Below are 13,231 nucleotides of genomic sequence, written 5' to 3' on the forward strand. Positions count from 1 at the left end.
CCCTTTGCCTGCTCCCTCTCTCCTTCTTCTTCCCCACAGAGCCATGGATGTCACTTAGCCCTGTGGGGGGCGGGGGGAAAGGGCAAGTGAGTTTTGGTGTGTAATGAATTAAGTAAAAGGTGCTGCACACTGGGGCAAAAACAATCAGCCTGAACTGGCAGAGTGACGCATCAGGAAAGAGTTCGTGGGGTCCTGGTAGGTATCTTTATGAGAACATCCACACTATGTGCAGTGGAAGTGAGCGGGGAAAGCAAATCTAGCGATTAGTAGGAAAAGGACTGAAAATAAGAGGGCTGGTCTCATAATTCCCTTATATAAATATATGATGCAGCCTCATTTGGAATACTGCTTGCAGTTCCAGTTACTCCATTTCAAAAAGGATACTGCAACACTGACAAAGGAGCAGAAAGAGGCAACCACAAGGATCAGAGGTTTGAACCACCTTCTCTCTTACATAAGGAGAAACTAACCTGTTCGTAGCTTTTTTGGGTGCTTCAACATAAAGCTTTTGTTGGGCAATCACCCTGCCTCATTCTCAGAATTTTACAGAGCCCTGATGTCTTTTATCTTGTAACCCTCCCATGTTTTCTCACCACTTTTTTCTTACCAGAAAAATATGTGAAGGGCACAGTCCTATGCATATTTAGGCAGAAAAAAAGTCGTACAACTCCCAGCATTCCCCAGCCAGCCATGCTGGGACTATAGGGCATTTTTTTCTATCTGAACAAGCATAGGATTGCGCCATAAGGAAGAAAAGATGGAATAGCTGTACCTGTACAATGCCTTTTGACTGTTAGTGCTAGGAGCCCTCCAAAGCACCCTTATGGTCAAACTACAGGCAACCTGGTGCCCTCCAGACATTTTGGACTATAATTCCCATCAGCCCCAGCCAGCATTGTCAATGGTAAGGAATTATAGTTGTCCAAAACATCTGGAGGGAACCAGGTCGTCTACCCTTGAACATTATATGTTAAATAGCTAGCATGCAGTTGACCCTCTCTAAATTACTCTAAATTAAGCATCTGATCCCCAATCCAGATCAGAACCACTGCACATGAGTAGGGGAGGTTTAACCTTCCCTTACCTATACATGGTGGTCCTAATCCAGATTGAGCCTCTGCATGCTTACTTTAGGTTAAGAGAACATGTAGCATGCTGTCAGCAGCATGCTACATGTGTGTAGCTCCAGGGAGAAAAACAAAGAGGAACATTATAGAGGTTTATAAAATTATATATGATGAGGAAAAAGTGGACAGAATCTTTCCTTCCCTCTCCCATAGCACTAGAAATCAGGGAAATTGATTAGTGGTAGATTCAGAATTAATTTTAAAAATTCTTCAGACAATGAAGAACCAATATGGATGTGATGGTAGATGGCCAAAAGTGTATAGGGCTTTAAAAGGGGCTAGACAAATTCATAGAAGGTATGTCTATCAAGAGTTGTTAGCCATCATTCCTTCTAATAGTAAACTTGTGTGGTTGAGCCCCTATCAGTTTGAAAGAGAAATAAGGTCATCCATAAACAAAGTAGTAGTTTCTACATACTTGGGTTGGGGAACTACCTAGGGTAGATAAATGTCTTTTAATTTAAGGTGGGGGTTAAATCCCCTAAACAGCCTGACAAGGACCTAAGAGCTTCCAGGACTTAGAGAATGTTGATAGTACTTCATCTTAAAGAGATAAGAAATTTAGAGTAAAGCACCCTATTGTCTGGACATGGAACTTCTTACACTGAATGTAAAACACAGGAACATCTGTCTTTATGGCAACTGGGGGGGGCACTGCTACCCTATCTCAACTATGCTAAAATCTTGGATTCCTCACTTGCTACAGACTGATCTCACTTCTATCCCATTGTGAGTGGAGAGAGTCTAAGGGCGCAATCCTATCAAAATAGGCAGCCACCTCCGAACTCGGAGGCGACCACCTATCCTAAGCAAAGCAGGAGAGGCAGAGGGGGATTGTTCCTTCCATGCCTCTCCTGCCCTATTTTCTGCTAGACAGCCTTTTCGGCTGTCTAGACACGGGGGGGCAACTAGGGGAGGAGGCTGCATGTACGACACATAGGATGTGTCATACACGCAGCTCTGCTCTCCCCGCCCCAGAACACCCCCGGCCCCGGCCCTTTTCAGTCGCTCCACACTCCTTTTCCAAGCATGGGGAATGGGGCTTCTCCACGCTGCCTCTCATGCAGTGCAGACATGCGGGGAGGTTAGTTTTCCGGGAACCGACCTTGGAGCGCGGGCTCTGAGGTCAGTTCCCAGAAAAGAGCATGTCCTATGGCCCTCTAGACAGTTTCTAGTGGCCATAGAATTGCTCCCTCCAGGACTCAGAGGTCAATTAGACTTTGTAGGTCTATTAAGTGTATGATTGAGATCATTTGAGACACAGAATATGAGGGGGTGAGCTGAAAAAGGGTGGCGAGTGGAAGTCAGAGGAGAGATGAAATTGAGAGGGGGTCAGGATTGGGGGAAAATATGTGCTACAAGGTTAAAAAATACCCCTTCCTAAATGTCTTGAGATAAGAAATTTAGAGTAAAGCACCCTATTGTCTGGACATGGAACTTCTTACACTGAATGTAAAACACAGGAACATCTGTCTTTATGGCAACTGGGGGGGTCGCTGCTGCCCTATCTCAAGTATGCTAAAATCTTGGATTCCTCACTTTCTACAGACTGATCTCACTAAATAAACAAACAGCCCTACAAGGCTCATTTTCCAAACTAGCAAAGAGCCGTGATCAGGAACACTCCTCTTACTGGACAGAGATACACTAAAGGCTTTTTTTTTTAATGCACATCCCACTTCGTGTTAGCTAAATGGAACTTCCAGATTCAGAGGCAGTATGATCCGGTATGCTGCACTTATGAGGCAGGGGGGCAAGAGTGGAAGAGGGTTCTAGCCTTCATGCCTTGTTTTTGGACTTCTGGGAAGCATCTGGCTGGCCACTGTGGGGAAAAGGATGCTTAATTACATAAACCTTTGGTCTAACTTAGCAGGGTTTTTATGTTCTTATCCTAGCTACATTCAACCTACATTTTCCTCCAACACCACAGTTCAAACGCATCTATCTTCCTTCGCTCAGCCTTCCTTATGGTCCAGCTCTCGCAGTCATAGGTTACTACAGGGAATACCATTGCTTTAACTATGCAGACCTTTGTTGTCAGTGTGATGTCTCTGCTCTTCACTATTTTATCAAGATTTGTCATTGCTCTCCTCCCAAGAAGTAAACGCCTTCTGATTTCCTGGCTGCAGTCAGCGTCTGCAGTAATCTTTGTGCCTAGAAATACAAAGTCTGTCACTGCCTCCACATTTTCTCTCTCTATTTGCCAGTTATCAATCAAGCTAGTTGCCATAATCTTGGGGGGGGGGGGTTAGGTTTAACTGCAACCCAGCTTTCTTCTTTCACCTGCATCATGGAGTTCCTCAGCTCCTCCTCGCTTTCAGCCATCAAAGTGGTATCATCTGCATATCTGAGATTGTTAATGTTTCTTCCAGCGATTTGAACTCCAGCCTTGGCTTCATCAAGCCCAGCACGTCACATGATGTTTCTGCATACAGGTTGAATAGGTAGGGTGAGAGTATACAACCCTGCCATACTCCTTTCCCAATCTTAAACCAGTCCATTGTTCCATGGTCTGTTCTTACCGTTGCTACTTGGTCATTATACAGATTCCTCAGGAGGCAAACAAGATGACTTGGTATCCCCATACCACCAAGAACTTGCCATAATTTGTTATGATCCACACAGTCAAAGGCTTTAGAATAGTCAATAAAACAGAAACAGATGTTTTTCTGAAACTCCCTGGCTTTCTCCATTATCCAGCGGATATTGGCAATTTGGTCTCTAGTTCCTCTGCCTTTTCTAAACCCAGCTTGTACATCTGGCAATTCTCATTCCATGAATTGCTGGAGTCTACCTTGCAAGATCTTGAGCATTACCTTACTGGCATGTGAAATAAGTGCCACTGTTCGATAGTTTGAACATTCTTTGGTGCTTCCCTTTTTTGGAATGGGGATATAAGTTGATTTTTTCCATTCTGTTGGCCATTCTTGTGTTTTCCAAATTTGCTGCCATATGGCATGCATCACCTTGACAGCATCATTTTGCAAGATTTTAAACAGTTCAGCTGGGATACCGTCATCTCCTGCTGCCTTGTTATTAGCAATGCTTCTTAAGGCCCATTCAACCACACCCTTCAGGATGTCTGGCTCTAGCTCACTGACCACACCGTCAAATCTATCCCCGATATTATTATCCTTCCTATACAGATCTTCCATATATTCTTGCTACCTTTTGTTGATCTCTTCTACTTCTGTTAGGTCCTTGCCATCTTTGATTTTGATCATACCCATTTTTGCCTGGAATTTACCTCTGATGTTTCTAATTTTCTGGAAGAGGTCTCTTGTCCTTGCTTATCTTCTTCCGCTTCTGCGCACTGCTTGTTTAAAAATAATTCCTTATCTCTTCTGGCTAACCTCTGGAATTTTGCATTTAATTGGGCATATCTCCCGCCATCACTGTTGCCTTTTGCTTTCCTTCTTTCTTGGGCTACTTCCAGTGTCTCAGCAGACAGCCATCTTGCCTTCTTGGTTTTCTTTTTCTTTGGGATGTTTTTTGTTGCCGCCTCCTGAACAATGTTGTGAACTTCTGTCCATAGTTCTTCCGGGACCCTATCTACTAAATCTAGTCCCTTAAATGTATTCTTCACCTCCACTGCATATTCATGAGGAATATTAGTGAGCTCATATCTAACTGATCTGTGGGTCTTCCCTATTCTCTTTAGTCTGATTCTAAATTGTGCAATAAGAAGTTCGTGATCTGAACTACAGTCAGCTCCAGGTCTTGTTTTTACCAACTGCATAGATGTCCGCCACCTTTGGCTACAAAGGATGTAGTCAATCTGATTTCGGTGTCGACCATCTGGTGAAGTCCATGTATAAAGTCGTCTTTTAGGTTATTGGAAGAGAGTGTTTGTTATACACAGTGAGTTGTCTTGGCAAAATTCTATCAGCCTATGCCCCGCTTCATTTTGTTCTTCCAGACCATGCTTGCCTGTAATTCCAGGTGTCGTTTGACTACCCACCTTAGCACTCCAGTCTCCTGTAATGAAAATAACATCTCTTTTTGGTGTATTATCCAGTAGGTGCTGCAGATCCTCATAGAACTGATCTACTTCTGCTTCTTCAGCATCTGTGCTTGGGGCGTATATTTGGATCACTGTGACGTTAAATGGCTTACCCTGAATTCGAATTGAGATCATTCTGTCATTTTTTGGATTGTATCCAAGCACTGCTTTAGCCACTTTATTATTAATTATGAAGGCTACTCCATTTCTTCTGTGGTCCTCTTGTCCACAGTAGTAGATCTGGTGGTCATCTGATGTGACGTGGCCCATTCCAGTCCATTTCAGTTCACTGACACCCAAAATGTCTATATTTAATCTTGACATCTCCCCAATAACCACATTCAATTCGCCCTGGCTCATAGATCTTACATTCCAGGTTCCTATGGTGTGTTGATCTTTAGAACATCAGATTCATTCTTCACCGCCAGCACTGTTGGCCACTAGCCGTCCTTTTGGCTTTGAGCTAGCTGCGTCATCACATCTGGGGCTAGTTGAACTTACCCTCTGTTCCTCCCCGGTAGCATTTTGACCATCTTCTGACCTGGGGGTCCTATCTTCCGATGGTATGCAACATATCTCTGGTTGTACTGATCCATTAAGTTTTCACGGCAAGAATACTGGGGTGGGTTGCCGTTACCTTCCCCAGGGATCGTATTTAGTCTGACCTCTCTGCCATGACCTTCCCGTCTTGGATGTCCCTTCATGGTTTAGCTCATGGCGTCATTGAGGTGCTCAAGCTCCAACACCACAACAAGGTAAATAATTTAAAAGAGCATGTACATCAATAAATATTAAAGACTGTTCCACTACAAAATTTATCTGTGTAATAACCTCCTCCCAAAAAGAAGTTAATTACTGAACATTGCCAAAACATATGTATAAAAGAAGCATTAGCTATATTGCACTGCCAGCATATAGCCAAATTAGACAACCCCTTATTAAAGAGACATTGTGGTATCAAGTAGATGCGAAACAACAGTTTTTGCTCAGTAAGGGCTTTTCCACATTAATGGAAAATCCCACTGCCTTACCGGGGCTTTCTGCTTCTGGATTCTTTGCAGGATTACAATCAGCTCCATTACAGGGGTGGACACAGGTGACCGCATGGTTTGAATGGAAACCTTCTGTTTTGGCACTTTTCCTGTTTTCCTTTAGACAGTGCCATCTAGTGTCTGAAATATAGCACTACAGTGACATTAAAAAAAAAAAAAAAGGTAAAGGTGTCCCCAACCAGTCATGTCCGACTCTAGGGTGCGGTGCTCATCCCCATTTCTAAGCCAAAGAGCCAGCGCTGTCCGAAGACGCTTCCGTGGTCATGTGGCCGGCATGACTGAACACCGAGGTGCACGGAACGCTGTTACCTTTCCCGCCGAGGCGGTACCTATTTATCTACTTGCAATTTCTTGCTTTCGAACTGCTAGGTTGGCAGAAGCTGGGACTGAAGACGGGAGCTCACTCCGTCACACAGCACTCGGGTCTCGAACTGCTGACCTGCCGACCTTCCAGTCTGCAGTTCAGCGTCTTAACCACTAAGCCACCGCGGCCCTTTGACATTACATGCTACCAATTTTGTGCATTTTTTAAAAATACCAGATTTAGTCCGGTGTTTCTTAGAGTGCCGCCCCATCTACATGGGGCTTTTATTCCAGTTCTACTCCACCCACAAATTGATAGTGTCAGATGACACGTGCTGCTCTCCATAGCTAGCCTGACATTTCTTGCCCTAAATCTTTCTATTTTTTTTTCAAACTCATTTTGTATTGGATTTTCCTGTCACAGCGGCTTCAGTGTTGTTCTGGAGTCTGTGTGACCTCAGCTGGCTTCTGTGTGAGCTGGTGGAAGTAGCACTGATTGGCAGAAGGGAAAGTAATGGGGGGGCATGGGGAGAGCAGAGAGGTAAACATGTCTACCCAGAAGTAACTCATTGCCTTCAGTTCCATTTTGTTGAGTACAGGAGCAGCCCTGCTGCTTTGAAACTGCACTGTTGCGAACATGGGCTAAGTCACTGCCTCTCACTTTAAACAGTCATTGAGCTTGGGAGTGGAGACAGGAGCCAGCCCTGCTGTTTTGAAACTGTGCAGCTACAAAGGAGCATAGCTGAGAAACAGTGGATGCCTGTTGATTCGAAGCTGTGCAGCTAAGAAAGGAAGGATGCCAAGGCAGATGATGAACATGTACTCAGAAGCACTTCATTGAGCCCATGTTTGTGGGAGGTGTGGGGGGGAGCCTGTTGATTGGGCAGTTAATATACATCAAAGACAATGTGCTAGTTGGTCTCCTTCCTCGCTGGCTCTGCGCTGTCCACTCCCAGCACCTCTTGCACTCTTGCTCATTCTGCTCAGTCTCCAGACAGCAGCGGCTGCCTGCTTGCCTCATAAATGTGTGTGTGTGTGTGTGTGTGTATGTGGGGTTTGTCATGAACGTCTGCTCGTAAGCAAGTCCTCCATTGCACTTCGTTGAACACGTGAGGGAGGGGGAGCAAGCCTCTGCTCACTGGCTGCCCTGCACCTATGCAATTGCTGACATTCATTTCTACTTGTGGCGGGACTCGCCCACCCCAACTAATGCAGCTTCAGTCCCTGTAAACACCACAAAAGCAGAGGAATACAGCACTATGTGTACCATAAAAAGAGCTAATTCATTTGTGTGAAAATGCGGATTTTGCCCAAATCATTTCACAATGCGTTTCCATTTGGATTGGCCCCAGGATAAACCTGAAAAAGCACAGGAGGGGCCGTGAATGTTGACGACATCATGTAATGGACCCACAAACTTCCATGAGTGGCCAATCACAAGCATGCAATAAACTGCTGATGTAGAGAAGCTCCTAGACACAGCCTAGGATCCATAGACATGACAGGTAGAAGCCAAAGAGGCAATCCACTGAGTAGGCATTTTGTGGTGGTGCTCACTGCAGTTTCTCAAATTCCCAAATGTGCCCACGGGTCCAAAAATGATGGAGATGCCTGTCCTAGGGAGCAAGTTCCATAGAACAAAATTGGGTTGCCTTATACCAAGGCAGCCCAATTGGTATATGGGAGGCCTGTTTCCCACTTCCCAGCTGAGCAGAGCAGAGCAAGCTGCTCCAGCTGGTCCAGGGACTACAGAAGCAAGCAAGCTCCCAGAGAGAGAGCGCGACCAGAGTGAGCGAACAGGGGGAGCAAACAGGAGTTGGCCAGGGGAGTTACAGTGACAACGGGAGTTGCAGTGACAAAGGAGGCAAAGGAGACAGAGGCTAAGAGGTAAGTGGGCTGCAGGAAGCCCAGTGGGCTGCAGGAAGCCCAGTGGGCTGCAGGAAGCCCAGGGGGCTGCCCTTTATCCTTCTGAGTGGCTGTGAGCTCACCAGGTGCTTCTGAGAGCTCCAACTGAATTGGGGGGGGGGTGGCCTGAGTACTCCCAGCAGCTGAGTGAGCGGGAAGCTTCAGTCTGTTTCCTGCCTCCCAGCTGAGCAGTGCAGAGCAGAGCAAGCTGCTCCAGCTGGTCCAGGGACTACAGAAGCAAGCAAGCTCCCAGAGAGCGAGCGACCAGAGCGAGTGAACAGGGGGAGCAAACAGGAGTTGGCCAGGGGAGTTCAGCAGGGGAGGTCAAGGGGGAGGCCCCTAACTTTTTTTTTCCTTTTTTTATTTTATTTTTTTAATTAACTTTTTTTCATTTATTTGTCTTGTAACACACACTTCCACACCAGTGGGACTCTGCTTTTAACCTCTACTGAGTAGAGGAGCAGGCGCAGGCTAGTCTAGGACAATCACAAAGCTAGACACAAAAAGGGAAAAGAGGCAATGGAAGGACAGGACTCTCCAGTGGTGGTGACCTGCAAGGTGTGTGCGGTGTTTGTTTTCTTGCCTAAGAACAACATGGCCTACAGCTGCAACAAGTGCAAGTTGATCACGCTGCTGGAAGAAAAAGTAAGTGGACTGGAGCGGTGACTGTCGACCCTCCGGGGAATGAGAGAACACAAAGAGTTCTTGGACAGAATGGGGGAACTACAGCAGCAAAGGGAAGACCAGAAGCTTGAAGAGCAACAGCAAGCTGAGGCAGAAGTGGGAAATGCTGAGGTGAAGAAAAATGGAGTAGAGGATACTCCTTGGAAAAGGGTGACAGGAGAAGAAGAACTAGATGCCACTCTGCACCAGTGCAAGCAGTGGAACTGTGGAACCGATTCCAGGTACTTGCAGATGAGACTGGAGGACAGCCTGCAGAGGAACAATCACAGGGGAACCTACATGAGAGTGAGCAAGAGGCTGAAGGTCAGCCAAGCAGATGTAGTAGTATTGGGGGACTTCAATTTCCCCGATATTTGTTGGGAGACAAATTCTGCAAAACATGGCCCCTCCAGGAAATTCCTGACTTGTGTGGCGGATAACTTCCTCCTACAGAAAGTAGAGGAAGGAACTAGAGGACTGGCTATCCTTGACTTGACCCTAACCAACAGAGACGACTTAATGGATAAAGTAGCAGTTACAGGAACTCTGGGGGAAAGCGACCATGTTGTACTTGAGTTCTTGGTTCTAAGGGAAGCAAAAGCCGAATGTAGTCAAACGCGTACCCTGGATTTTAGGAAAGCTGATTTTAATAAACTCAGAACAATGATCAGTAAGGTCCCATGGCAAGCGACGCTAACGAGAAAAGGAGTCCAAGATGGGTGGGAGCTTTTAAAAAAGGAAGTTCTCAAGGCACAATTACATACAATTCCAACAAGAAGAAAAGGTGGAAGACAACAGAAGAAGCCAATGTGGCTTCACAAAAAGCTTAAGGATGACCTGAAAACAAAAAAAGACACATATAGGAAGTGGAAAGAAGGCCAAGTAACAAAGGAAGAGTACAGGCAGGTAGCACAGAATTGCAGGGATGGCGTCAGGAAGGCTAAAGCTGAGAACGAGCTGAGGTTAGCGAGGGATGCTAAAAACAACAAAAAGGCTTTCTTCAGCTACGTGCATAGTAAAAGGCAGAGGAAAGAAATGGTTGTTCAGCTATTAAATAAGGAGGGCAAAACGATAACAGATGACAAAGAAAAGGCAGAGGTGCTCAATTCCTACTTTGGCTCAGTCTTCTCCCAAAAGAGGTTCTATGATCCCCCTGGCAAAGGCAAAGTACAGGCTGAAGGGGCAGGATTGCAGCTTGAGATCGATAGGCATATGGTCAAGGAACACCTAATTACTTTGAATGAGTTCAAATCTCCAGGGCCAGATGAACTGCATCCTAGAGTAATAAAGGAACTGGCAGAAGAACTCTCAGAACCGCTGTCTGTTCTATTTGAGAAATCATGGAGGATGGGGGAAGTGCCAGATGACTGGAGGAGGGCTAATGTTGTCCCTATCTTCAAAAAGGGCAAAAAGGAGGAACCTGGGAACTACAGACCAGTCAGTCTGACATCAATCCCTGGGAAAATTCTGGAGCAGACTATAAAGCAATCCATCTGGAAGCACCTTGAAAACAATGCAGTGATTACTTGAAGCCAACATGGATTTCTCAAAAACAAGTCCTGCCAGACGAATCTGATATCATTTTTTGATCAAGTCACCTCCCTTGTGGACCGTGGGAATGCTGTAGACATCATATACCTCGACTTCAGCAAAGCTTTCAACAAAGTGCCCCATGATATCCTGATGAGCAAACTAGCTCAAAGTGGACTAGATGAAACAACAATCCGGTGAATCCACAGTTGGCTACAGGATCGCACTCAAAGAGTGCTCATCAATGGGACCTTCTCAAACTGGGGAGAGGTAACGAGTGGGGTATGGCAGGGCTCAGTCCTGGGCCCAGTGCTCTTCAACATTTTTATTAATGACTTGGAGGAGGAGGTGCAGAGAATGCTGATAAAATTTACAGATGACACAAAATTGGGCAGGATAGCTAATACTTTGGAAGACAGAAACAAAATTCAAAGTGATCTGGATAAACTGGAGCACTGGGCAGAAAACAACAGAATGACATTTAATAGGGATAAATGCCAAGTTCTGCACCTAGGAAAAAGAAACCAAAGGCACAGTTACAAGATAGTGAATACATGGCTCAACAACACTACAAGCAAGAAAGATCTTGGAACTGTTGTCGATCACAAGCTGAATATCAGCCAACAATGTGATGTGGCTGCAAAATGGCAAATGCTATTTGGGCTGAATTATTAGAAGCATAGCTTCCAAATCCTGGGAAGTACTAGTTCCCCTCTACTCAGCACTGGTTAGGCTTCATCTGGAGTACTGTGTGCAGTTCTGGGCACCACACTTGAAGAAGGATGCAGACAAACTGGAGAGGGTTCAGAGGAGGGCAACAAAGATGATCAGGGGACTGGAAACAAAGGCCTATGAAGAGAGACTGAAAGAACTGGGCATGTTTAGCCTTGAGAAGATACGACTGAGGGGAGGTATGATAGCGCTGTTCAAGTACTTGAAAAGCTGTCACAGAAGAAGGCCAGGATCTCTTCTTGATCATCCCAGAGTGCAGGACACGGGATAATGGGCTCAAGTTACAGGAAGCCAGTTTCCGGCTGAACATCAGGAAAAACTTCCTGACTGTTAGAGCAATACGACAATGGAACCAATGACCTAGGGAGGTGGTGGGCTCTCCCACACTGGAGGCGTTCAAGACAAGGCTGGACAGCCATCTGTCAGGGATGCTCTGACTTGGATTCCTGCATTGAGCAGGGGGTTGGACTCGATGGCCTTGTAGGCCCCTTCCAACCCTACTATTCTATGATTCTATGATCCTATACCTGATGTAAACATGCAGTCCAATCCAATGTATGTTTATTCTGGTCCCACGGAATTCAATGGGTCTTACCCCCAGGTAAGTGTGCATAGAATTGCAGCCAAAGGTCATTATTAGTGGAGCAATGATTTTGCCACTGATATTTTTATTTCATTCAAGGATATTTTATTCAACGTAATGTATTGAAGCATTGCCACAGCACAGGGATAGGGAAAGACATGTCCCTTAGCAATAAAGGGAGGGTGGCATGGCAGATGCCTAACTTTAAAGTGTAGGTGAATAGAAAACCCCTAAACAGTACATTTATGCCCACTGGTGCAGCGAGGTAATTTTAGACCCTGGACTTAACGGGCGGGGGGGGGGGCACTTTAGACAGCCATGTGTATTACTTCAGTTGTGAAGCACACAACTAACATTTCCCTCTCCCTCTACAACCACCATCCTATGCCTTGATATTCCTTATGTTACAACCACCACTACAACAGAACTGTTTGCCAACCCTGATTTTAAAAAAATATTCTGAGTATGTGCAGTTTTGTATTTTAAAGTCACTTAAATCATAGCACCATCATGACTACAGGAATAAAAAGGAGTTTGTCTGCTGCCCTCATCACCTGCCACTCTGTGTTGTCATTGGGGGCGGGGGCTGTGCGGTCCTGGATTTTGACTACTCCAAAGTCCAGCCCTAGCTGCACCACTGTTTATACCAGGACTAAAAACAGAAATGCTGCCATTTAATTCATGTCATAAGTGTAAACTATTATGACTGGCAATTTACTGTGATGTTGTTCTGATACTCCAGTATGGAGAGTCAGGAGGGAATTGGTGCTGCTGCTACCCTTGGCACTATCCCCACTGATCCCACAAACTTTGCTTTTAGTGCCCAAAGATCTGTGCACTGCAAGGGGTGTACTGTTCATACTGCACCCTGAAACACTGAACAGCTTGACAGCATCTCTTTCTATGTAGCTATTTCATAGTCAGCCATTAGACCTTGTGAGACAGGAGATGAGGAGGGAGGGGGTATGTGGTGTTCCTGCCTATTCCCAGTGAGAATTCCCCTTCTTTAAGGCCTTTCTCACCACAGCAGGAAACACCTTCTCACACACTTACTCGGTTTTGCTACCACTAGGACCTTTAGGCTCAGGTCCAACCCTTCTTACTCTGTCCTCAAGCTATGAGAACACAGATACTTTCATTCTATAACCTGTACTATTTCCCTTTATTACTTAACTCTTATATAGACAAGCAGGATTTTATAAACAAATTTATTTATTTATTTATTTATTTATTTATTTATTCATTTCATTTCTATACCGCCCAATAGCCGAAGCTCTCTGGGCGGTTCACAAAAATTAAATCCAAGCAACACACAATAAAACAATTTAAAATA

Source organism: Heloderma suspectum, chromosome 4, assembly GCF_057233095.1.
Source record: "Heloderma suspectum isolate Gila_16-S chromosome 4, 16-S_ref, whole genome shotgun sequence".
Classification (NCBI taxonomy): Eukaryota; Metazoa; Chordata; class Lepidosauria; order Squamata; family Helodermatidae; genus Heloderma; species Heloderma suspectum.